Source organism: Canis aureus, chromosome 14 (assembly GCF_053574225.1).
Source record: "Canis aureus isolate CA01 chromosome 14, VMU_Caureus_v.1.0, whole genome shotgun sequence".
Lineage (NCBI taxonomy): Eukaryota > Metazoa > Chordata > Mammalia > Carnivora > Canidae > Canis > Canis aureus.
This window is the reverse complement of record NC_135624.1, coordinates 23,054,473-23,063,052: the sequence shown is the minus strand read 5'-3', so window position 1 is coordinate 23,063,052 and position 8,580 is coordinate 23,054,473. Positions and strand designations below refer to the sequence as shown.

General features: G+C 37.9%; 1 long non-coding RNA gene across 1 annotated transcript; it reads left to right on the top strand.

Moving 5' to 3' along the window:
- The first annotated feature begins 890 nt into the window (after window positions 1-890).
- On the top strand, window positions 891-4,853 carry LOC144283250 (uncharacterized). Its single transcript, XR_013351682.1, has 5 exons — window positions 891-974; window positions 1,671-1,860; window positions 2,635-2,749; window positions 4,010-4,258; window positions 4,384-4,853. It is a non-coding gene; the product is annotated as an uncharacterized LOC144283250 (long non-coding RNA).
- Window positions 4,854-8,580: the final 3,727 nt, after the last annotated feature.

Genomic DNA, 8,580 nt, shown 5'->3' with positions numbered 1-8,580 from the left:
TAATGCACTAGGAGAGCTTATGAATTAAGACAAACTGCAGTAATTTCTTTAGTTGCACAAAGAATTCTTTTTTTAATATGAGTCATCCACTTCATTAATTTTATTTCACATTGTTACAAAGAAATGTTTCTTTGTCATTATCACACATTACTAGTGTGTCTTTTCCTGGTTACATACTATATTGGATGCAATTATATCTCAGAAATTTCCTGTTTAAGAAAAAGGACCCTAAAATAGAATAATTAAATAATTGACGCTGTGATAAAGCTAGAGCTCTCTGTTCCAGGACAAAAGACTGCTCCTGGGAAAAACCAATTCCTAGTCCCTTCCTGCCACAGGAATCTGGTTGTGTCTGCATCATAATTCATGCGATAAGTGATCTAAATTCATCATAGAGAGAAAAAAATCTCAAAGGACTCTCTCTTCTGCTCCACTCTTTTAAAACAGGAAACATATTTTGCTGCTTAGCCTAAATGACCACATCATTTGCATCTTGGGAAGCAAATGAAGTTTCTTCCCAAAAATAAATATTATTCCTTAAAGGAGCCCTCCATAATTAATGAGTAGAGCCAGATGTCTTTTCTATGAGCCATCCTTTGTCAAGATGAAATTTGGTTTGAATGGCAATAGGTGGATAGTAGAAATAGCCAAATGCACACGCGATTCAGAAACAGAAGACAAGCAAATCTTTCCCTTCTGCATGCTCTTGTTTTTGTCCACTACTTTTGGAGCCAGGAGGTTATCCCCGTGTTTTAAATAGTACCAAGCATGGGCCAAACACAGTGGTCCATTGTATACGTACTATGGAGCACAGAATCCTGTGAGCAGCAAAAGTCTGCTGATTGTGATTCCATACAAGCCTTACCATAATGCACATTCCAACCCCCCTTCTTTGGTTCTGTTAGCACTCTTCTTGCCTGACATGACGGGAGACAAAAGATTGAGGCAGGACATGAGGATCCATGTGGCTTTGGGTAAGTCATTTCCCTGAGTTTCAGGTGTTTCCTGTGTAAATTGGATGAGCTGAGATTAGACAAACCTTGTTTTTCTCAAGCTCTAATCATCCATATACCAAAAAAGCAAGAGCTTTCATAGAATTTTTCTTCATGTCAAAGTCATGGCTTCAGAGGAAGTTTCTAAGTTGCCAATGTAAACCTCAGAATTTCTTAGCATGGAATACAATTGCTATCAAAATGATGATGTCTGGATCACTGTTGTTCTGGTTCCTAATCTCATATCTTGTTCCATGTGAGCAATGGCCAAAGTTTATGCTTTGGAAGAGCTGAGATATTGATGACCACCCATGGTGCACGTTGGACATTGTGTCTAAAACAAAAGAAGATATATCACTGTACTTGGAACATAAAAGTTTAATATGAGTTCATGTCACAAAAGGGCAGAGAATATTGCATAGACATTGTAACAGAGTTTGGCCTTAGACAAACAATGCCCAATGCTAGAATTGGCCTGAGATATATCCTCCAGACTTTTGGTCCTACAGTGGTGATGTCATCATTTGACCAAACAGTTAAGCCACAGTTTTATGTTTCCAAATATCAGTCATTCATATGTCACCTGCAGGAATTTTGTGAACTCACATTTTTATTTAAATAGATTCATCATTTTAATGTCATTAATTTACATAAAATGACATTTTCATTATCATAAAGAGAAAACTGCAAGTAGAAGTAAACCATACAAAACAAATTGTGGAAGGAGCCTCGGTGTCCATCGAGAGATGAATGGATAAAGAAGCTGTGGTCTATGTATACAATGGAATATTCCTCAGCCATTAGAAATGACAAATACCCACCATTTACTTCGACGTGGATGGAACTGGAGGGTATTATGCTGAGTGAAGTAAGTCAGTCGGAGAAGGACAAACATTATATGGTCTCATTCATTTAGGAAATATAAAAAATAGTGAAAGGGAATAAAGGGAAAAGAAGAAAAAAATGAGTGGGAAATATCAGAAAGGGAGACAGAACATGAAGACTCCTAACTCTGGGAAATGAACTAGGGGTGGTGGAAAGGGGGTGGGCGGGGGGTGGGGTGACTGGGTGATGGGTATTGAGGGGGGCACTTGACGGGATGAGCACTGGGTGTTATTCTATATGTTGGCAAATTAAACATCAATAAAAAATAAATTTATAAAAAAATAAAAAAGAATAAATAAAATGTTGCTACTAAATATTAAAAATTAAAATTAACCAAAAATTAATTTTAAAAATGAGCAGTAAAAATCTCTTAACATAGTCTTTAAACCCTGTGCAGGCATGCTCTACCCATCTACCTCTTCAGTTTTCCCAACACACTATCTTGCTTGTTCCACACCAGCCACAGTGAACATCTTCTAGTTTTTAATTACCCTGGCTGATCTTCATGAGGGCTTTCACAGGCTGTTTGCCCTATAAGTAGGGCTCTTCCAAATTTTATTCCTAACTTTCTGTTCAATCTTCAGGTTTCAGACCTCAGTTCAAGGTCATTTCCTCAAGAAACATTTCCCTGTCTCTATGACTGAGGCAATTTTTCTTATATCTGAAATCACTGTACTATTCCCTGAGTATGTCTTATTTTGTGGCAATTTTACATTTCTTTCACATTTCTTTATTTATTGTGTGTCTCCCCCAATAGACTGGAAGTTCCACAAAGGCATGTCAAACCACAATAAGGAATGGGATATGAGGGGAAATATTAAAAGAGAGAAGCAGTTTTGTTTTCCCTTGTAAGAAAGCAGCTATTTCTTCAGGTAAGAGGGACCAAATAGGAGTGGTTCTGGGTGGCATTTGGGGATGGGTTGAGGGGAAGGCAGGAGGGTTGAATTTCAGGGTTCTCTGCATTCTCAAACCTTTAGAATTTAGCCATTCCAATGGTGAGGATCTCATTCTTTCTCAATTCTTATTTTTACATATAAATACCCTGGTAACTCGGTGGGCTTACATTAAAATAGATATGGATCTATTAAATAAACATTCATGAACCACCAGAGATCATCTGGTATACCACCAATGGTACTTACAACACACTTTGGGCAGCCCTATTAAAGTTAGCATGGGGTTAGTATTCCCAAAGTCCAGCCTCTCTTTTATTACTTTTCTGAACAGAGTAATTTAAGGGTTTTACATGTCTGCAAAATCAAAAAATTTGAGCAGACTTTAGGGCCCCGCCCTATCTTTGCAACTTATTTCCCAATTCTATTTACTACATCTCTTATATTTCTGACAAGCTGAACATTCCCTAAACATTACCTCCTCTGATCTCACACTTACACTTTTCTTTCTATTGGGAATGCTGTTAGCTCCACAGTGTTTCTTTTCATGATATTCCTAATTCTTTTTCAAAGCTGGTCTTTAATATCGTTTTTAAGGACAAATATTACATGGTCTCATTCATTTGGGGAATATAAAAAATAGTGAAAGGGAATAAAGGGGAAAGGAGAAAAAAATGAGTGAGAAATATCAGAGAGGGAGACAGAACATGAGAGACTCCTAACTCTGGGAAACGAACTAGGGGTGGGGGTGACTGGGTGACAGGCACTGAGGGGGGCACTTGATGGGATGAGCACTGGGTGTTATGCTATATGTTGGCAAACTGAACTCCAATAAAAAAATATATATCGCTTTTTTACTTAAAGATTTCCCTAATTCTCCTTAATATATTTAATCTCTCCCTCCACTGAAAAGCATAGGAGCTTTATCTAGTCTCCATCATGAAGTGTATCACTTTTCACCTTGCACTACTTTATTCCCATACCATAATGTCACTGATAAACAATCAAATAATTAAACTACATGCTCCTTGTGAAGCAGGGGTTTTGTCTTACTCATATTTTAATTTCTTATTGTGCCTGGAATAGTATAGATAGTAAGGCATAAAACTGTATAAAGAAAACTGGCATGTTCCATTTTAGAAAACTGCTTAAACCTTCTGGGCCTGACTTTAAAATCTCATCTTATGTGTGTGTGAGATACTTTGATGTGGTCAATCCTTCTTCTTTCTTGTATCTCAGTTTCTCATAAGGAGTGTTAAGTAGAGAGAATGGGCCTCTCCTTGATCAATTTTCACAGTCTGGCTGGGATATTAATACCAAGATATAGCTTGAGAGGAGAGTCCAACTGGGAAGGTACATCAAGCCAAGAGAGGAGGAGGAGGTAGAAAATGCATCATAGGACTTTGGAGATCAAGAGCAGCCATATTCTTTGATAAGCTATGTTGAAATTTAGGAAGCATCCCTCAAAGTGTAATGTCCCATCCTTAGGTAAGTTTATTTTTTCCTTTTTTCTTTGTTAATGTACTCTGAAAAGTAGAATTAAATAGGTGATAATGCTGATAGAAAGCTGTTATTTGGCAACTCACAATTATTAATGTTTCAATTTCATGCAGCTACCCTACTGATGTAATGTCTGCAAACCTGGCCATCATGTTGGCTCTTTCTCTCATCCACTAGGCATTTGTGGACTGCTGTCAAGACAATCGTGCTCCAACCTTCATACCACTCCTCCTGAAAAACCTTCAAGTGCTGTTTCTCTCTGCTTCACAATTTAAGATCAGTCTTTAGCTTGGCATTCAGTGTCCTCTGCAGTCTGGAACTAACTGACTATTCAGTTGCCCATACTCAAGTTCAGAAAAAGCAACCTGACAGTCTCTAGACTAGATTGCTTCTAAAATATTTTGATTGAGTTGATACTATTGAAAATGTTGGGACAGCCTGGGTGGCTCAGCGGTTTAGCACCACCTTCAGCCCAGGGCATGATCCTGGAGTCCCGGGATCGTGTCCCACATCAGGCTCCCTGCATGGAGCCTGCTTCTCCCTCTGCTTGTGTCTTTACCTCTCTGTCTCTCTCTCTCTACTCTCTGTGTCTCTCATGAATAAATAAATAAAATCTTTAAAAAAAAGAGAAAATGTTGTGAGTTGTCCACGCTTCAAAATCAGAAGGAAGCACATGAAAATCTAGGATTCTGCCTTTCTCAAAAATTTCAGAATTTCTGGCACCACTAGGTCTTCATTTTCATGTGACAATGTTCTCAGGTATCACCAAGAGGCCGCTGTCCTCTTTGGATAGCTACAGCCTCTCCAATTCTCTGCAGACTGTGTCATTCCCTATGGCTCTTGCATGAACCAGCTTTAGTCATTTTTATCCTCTGTCAAACCTCTGCACACATCTGCATTTAAAGCCCCAAGTGTAGTCACACCAGATAATTTGCTATCAGGCTGTCTTGTCCCCACTCAATTGTTTGAACTGTCCCCTCTATATTGGTAACCCTGCCTCACTCTGCCTCTCATCAACAGCCAATATCTTCATAAATACCTTTCTAATGCACTCTTCCAGACATGCTATAACCTTTTCTTCCATCTTCATAATATAATTTATTTCATGGAATTCTCTTTGTCTATTTTGAGTGATGGTTAATTAGAAAATGGTTTTTGATCCTTCCTCAGTTAGCACTGGACAGGTGACTAAGAACACAGACTTTATTCTTAAACCAACTTGATTCAATTCTGCACTCAGCCACCCCCTAGCTGTATACTACAAAGTTAGACCTTTTATGTTTTAAAATGCTGGTTTCTTTATCTGCAGCTAAGACTGATTCGTTTTGGAGGATTTTGTGAGGATTAGAGGAGACAGCACCTGAAGAGGGCTTAGTACAGCTCCTGGTACCTAAAAAGCTCTCTCCAAATGTTAACTCTGCTAACTCTTATTATTAATATGACAGCATTCCTGGCAGTTATTTAAAGCAAAGAAACTTTGCAGCTGAATAATCAAGAGGACAATGACCCAGTCTTATTTGCAGCCTATGAAACAAGCAGTAACAAAAAAAAATCTTATTTCATCTCTTTTACTAGATAGTAAAAGATTAATATTTGACATTTACATAGCACCTGCAAAATATAAAACAGCTGGGGTTGGTGTTTCATAAAGGAGCCCTCAAAGGGTTCTACCTTCAGGACAGATCTCATTAAAATCAAAGCAACATGACATTATCACCCTCCTTAAAGGAATGACCGAATTATGCATTTTCACAGAGAAACTGACCATAATAGAGCATAAAAAATTATCTACTCCTTATATAAAATTTCCTCACCCTATTACTCCTTGGAATACCACATGTAGGCCAGATCAAGTTCCCTTAAGAAATAAATAATCAGAAATTAAATTATGAAACACATAAAGAACCCATTGTATGCATCAAAATAAATAATGAAGTCCTTGCCATAGGGAAAGAGGACTGAAGAGGAAGGAAGGGGAGAAGGAGGAGACATACTTAACACTCCCAAGCATGTGCTTAGTGCATGATCTCACATCATCCTAACAACCCTAAGAAGTAGGCACTAAGTATACTCTTCAAATGATAGATACCAAAAAACTAAATATAACTGGTTCACTGTTACATAGCCAGTGAGTAGTAGAGATGAGATGCCAACTCAATTCCCTTTGTTCCAAGAACTGTATTCCAATTCCCTACATTATAATACTGAGGGCACTCTGTGAAAGTGTCTAAACAAAAAAAAAATTAATTCATTCAATAACCATTTATGATCTCCAGGACTTTCGCTAAATTTCACATCACTAGAATTGAAGAAAACTTTTGGATACAAAAGAATATACATGGAGTTTCTACTAAACTTTACTGATGTCAAAGAATAGCAAACCACCCTTAAGGAATTTTAAGGAGGCTGTGAATAGTCTTGAATGTCCTTAATAGTTTAGTCTTGAAATGCCATGTTGAATATCCAGAAATCTTATTTGGATGATTCTTGGATCTGATCCTCTGAAGTATTTCTCTTTTCAATATGATCTTAGTAGAATGAATGATTGTTGTCGTGTTGATTGGGCACAGTCACACCTACTGTGACTGTAATTTAAATTTGAGATAAATCCAAGCGTGATCCATTAGCATGTAGGGGCAGAAAATGAAACCAATTCTCCCTTTTGGGAAAAAGAAAGACTAACATTAGTATCTCCTGCATGTCAGTTACTTACACATATTATATAATGTAATTATCAAAACAAACCAGTGAAGTCAGAATTATTATCCCCAGAAGCAGAAACTGAGTCAGGGCAAGAGGAAAGAATCTGCCCCAAAACACATGACTCATTCATAACTGAGCTAGTTATTCAAATTCTGGTCTCCTAAACTACAAAGCTCATAAAGTCCAGGAAAATATGGATAGTTTCTCTCCACATTTTGAAGAATGATTTTAATAGTAATAAAAAAGTTCCTTTTTTTTTCTCTTTCTTATATTTTACTTTCTAAAGAAATAAAAGATCAAACATTGGGATTTTTAAAATCTGCCACAGTTTCTACGATCAAGGGTTATAACAGTATTTGCCACAGGTAGTAAAAGTCTACTTAGTTTGGGGAAATGCTTCAAAGGCCTTTCAGTTATGGAAACTTCATTTGTGCTGGAAAAGCACACACTTACCTTCTCTACGTATCGAAGCAAGTTGGTGTTTTACTTACATGAAGATGTTCTTCTAATGTTAAGGTTTTTTAAAATTTTGTTTTGTTTTGTCTGCATTGAAAATGGAGACAGAGAGAAAGAGAGAGAGAGAGAGAGAGAGAGAGAGAGAGAGAGAGAAGTAACAGGGGTCATTGATTTAATACTTGGGAAGAGAAAAGAGTCTGAAATTTGAGATAAGTAGAACCACAACAATGATGACAAGCAGTGACTACTTAAGAGGGAATGGGACTTGGGGAGAAATAATAGTATGGTACCGTGGTACAGTGTTTTTACTATTTTATTTTTTTAAGTTTTATTTATTTATTCATGGGAGACACACAGAGAGAGGCAGAGGCATAGGCAGAGGGAGAAGCAGGCTTGCTGCAAAGAGCCTGATGTGGGACTCGATCCCAAGACCTCAGGATCATGACCCAAGCCGAAGGCAGACCCTCAATCACTGAGCCACCCAGATGCCCCTTTTTACTATCTTATTAATTTCTTATGCTATCCTAAAATTCTTTTTTTTTATAAATTTATTTTTTATTGGTATTCAATTTGCCAACATATAGAATAACACCCAGTGCTCATCCCATCAAGTGCCCCCCTCAGTGCCCATCACCCAGTCACCCCCAACACCTGCCCACTTCCCTTTCTACCACCCCTAGTTTTTTTCCCAGAGTTAGAAGTCTCTCATGTTCTGTCTCCCTTTCTGATATTTCCCACTCATTTTTCTCCTTTCCCCTTTATTCCCTTTCACTATTTTTTATATTTCCTAAATGAATGAGACCATATAATGTTTGTCCTTCTCCGATTGACTTATTTCACTCAGCATAATACCCTCCAGTTCCATCCACATTGAAGCAAATGGTGGGTATTTGTTGTTTCTAATGGCTGAGGAATATTCCATTGTATACATAGACCACAGCTTCTTTATCCATTCATCTTTCGATGGACACCGAGGCTCCTTCCACAGTTTGGCTATTGTGGACATTGCTGCTAGAAACATTGGGGTGCAGGTCTCCCAGCATTTCACTGCATCTGTATCTTTGGGGTAAATCCCCAGCAGTGCAATTGCTGGGTCGTAGGGCAGGTCTATTTTTAACTCTTTGAGGAATCTCCACACAGTTCTCCAGAGT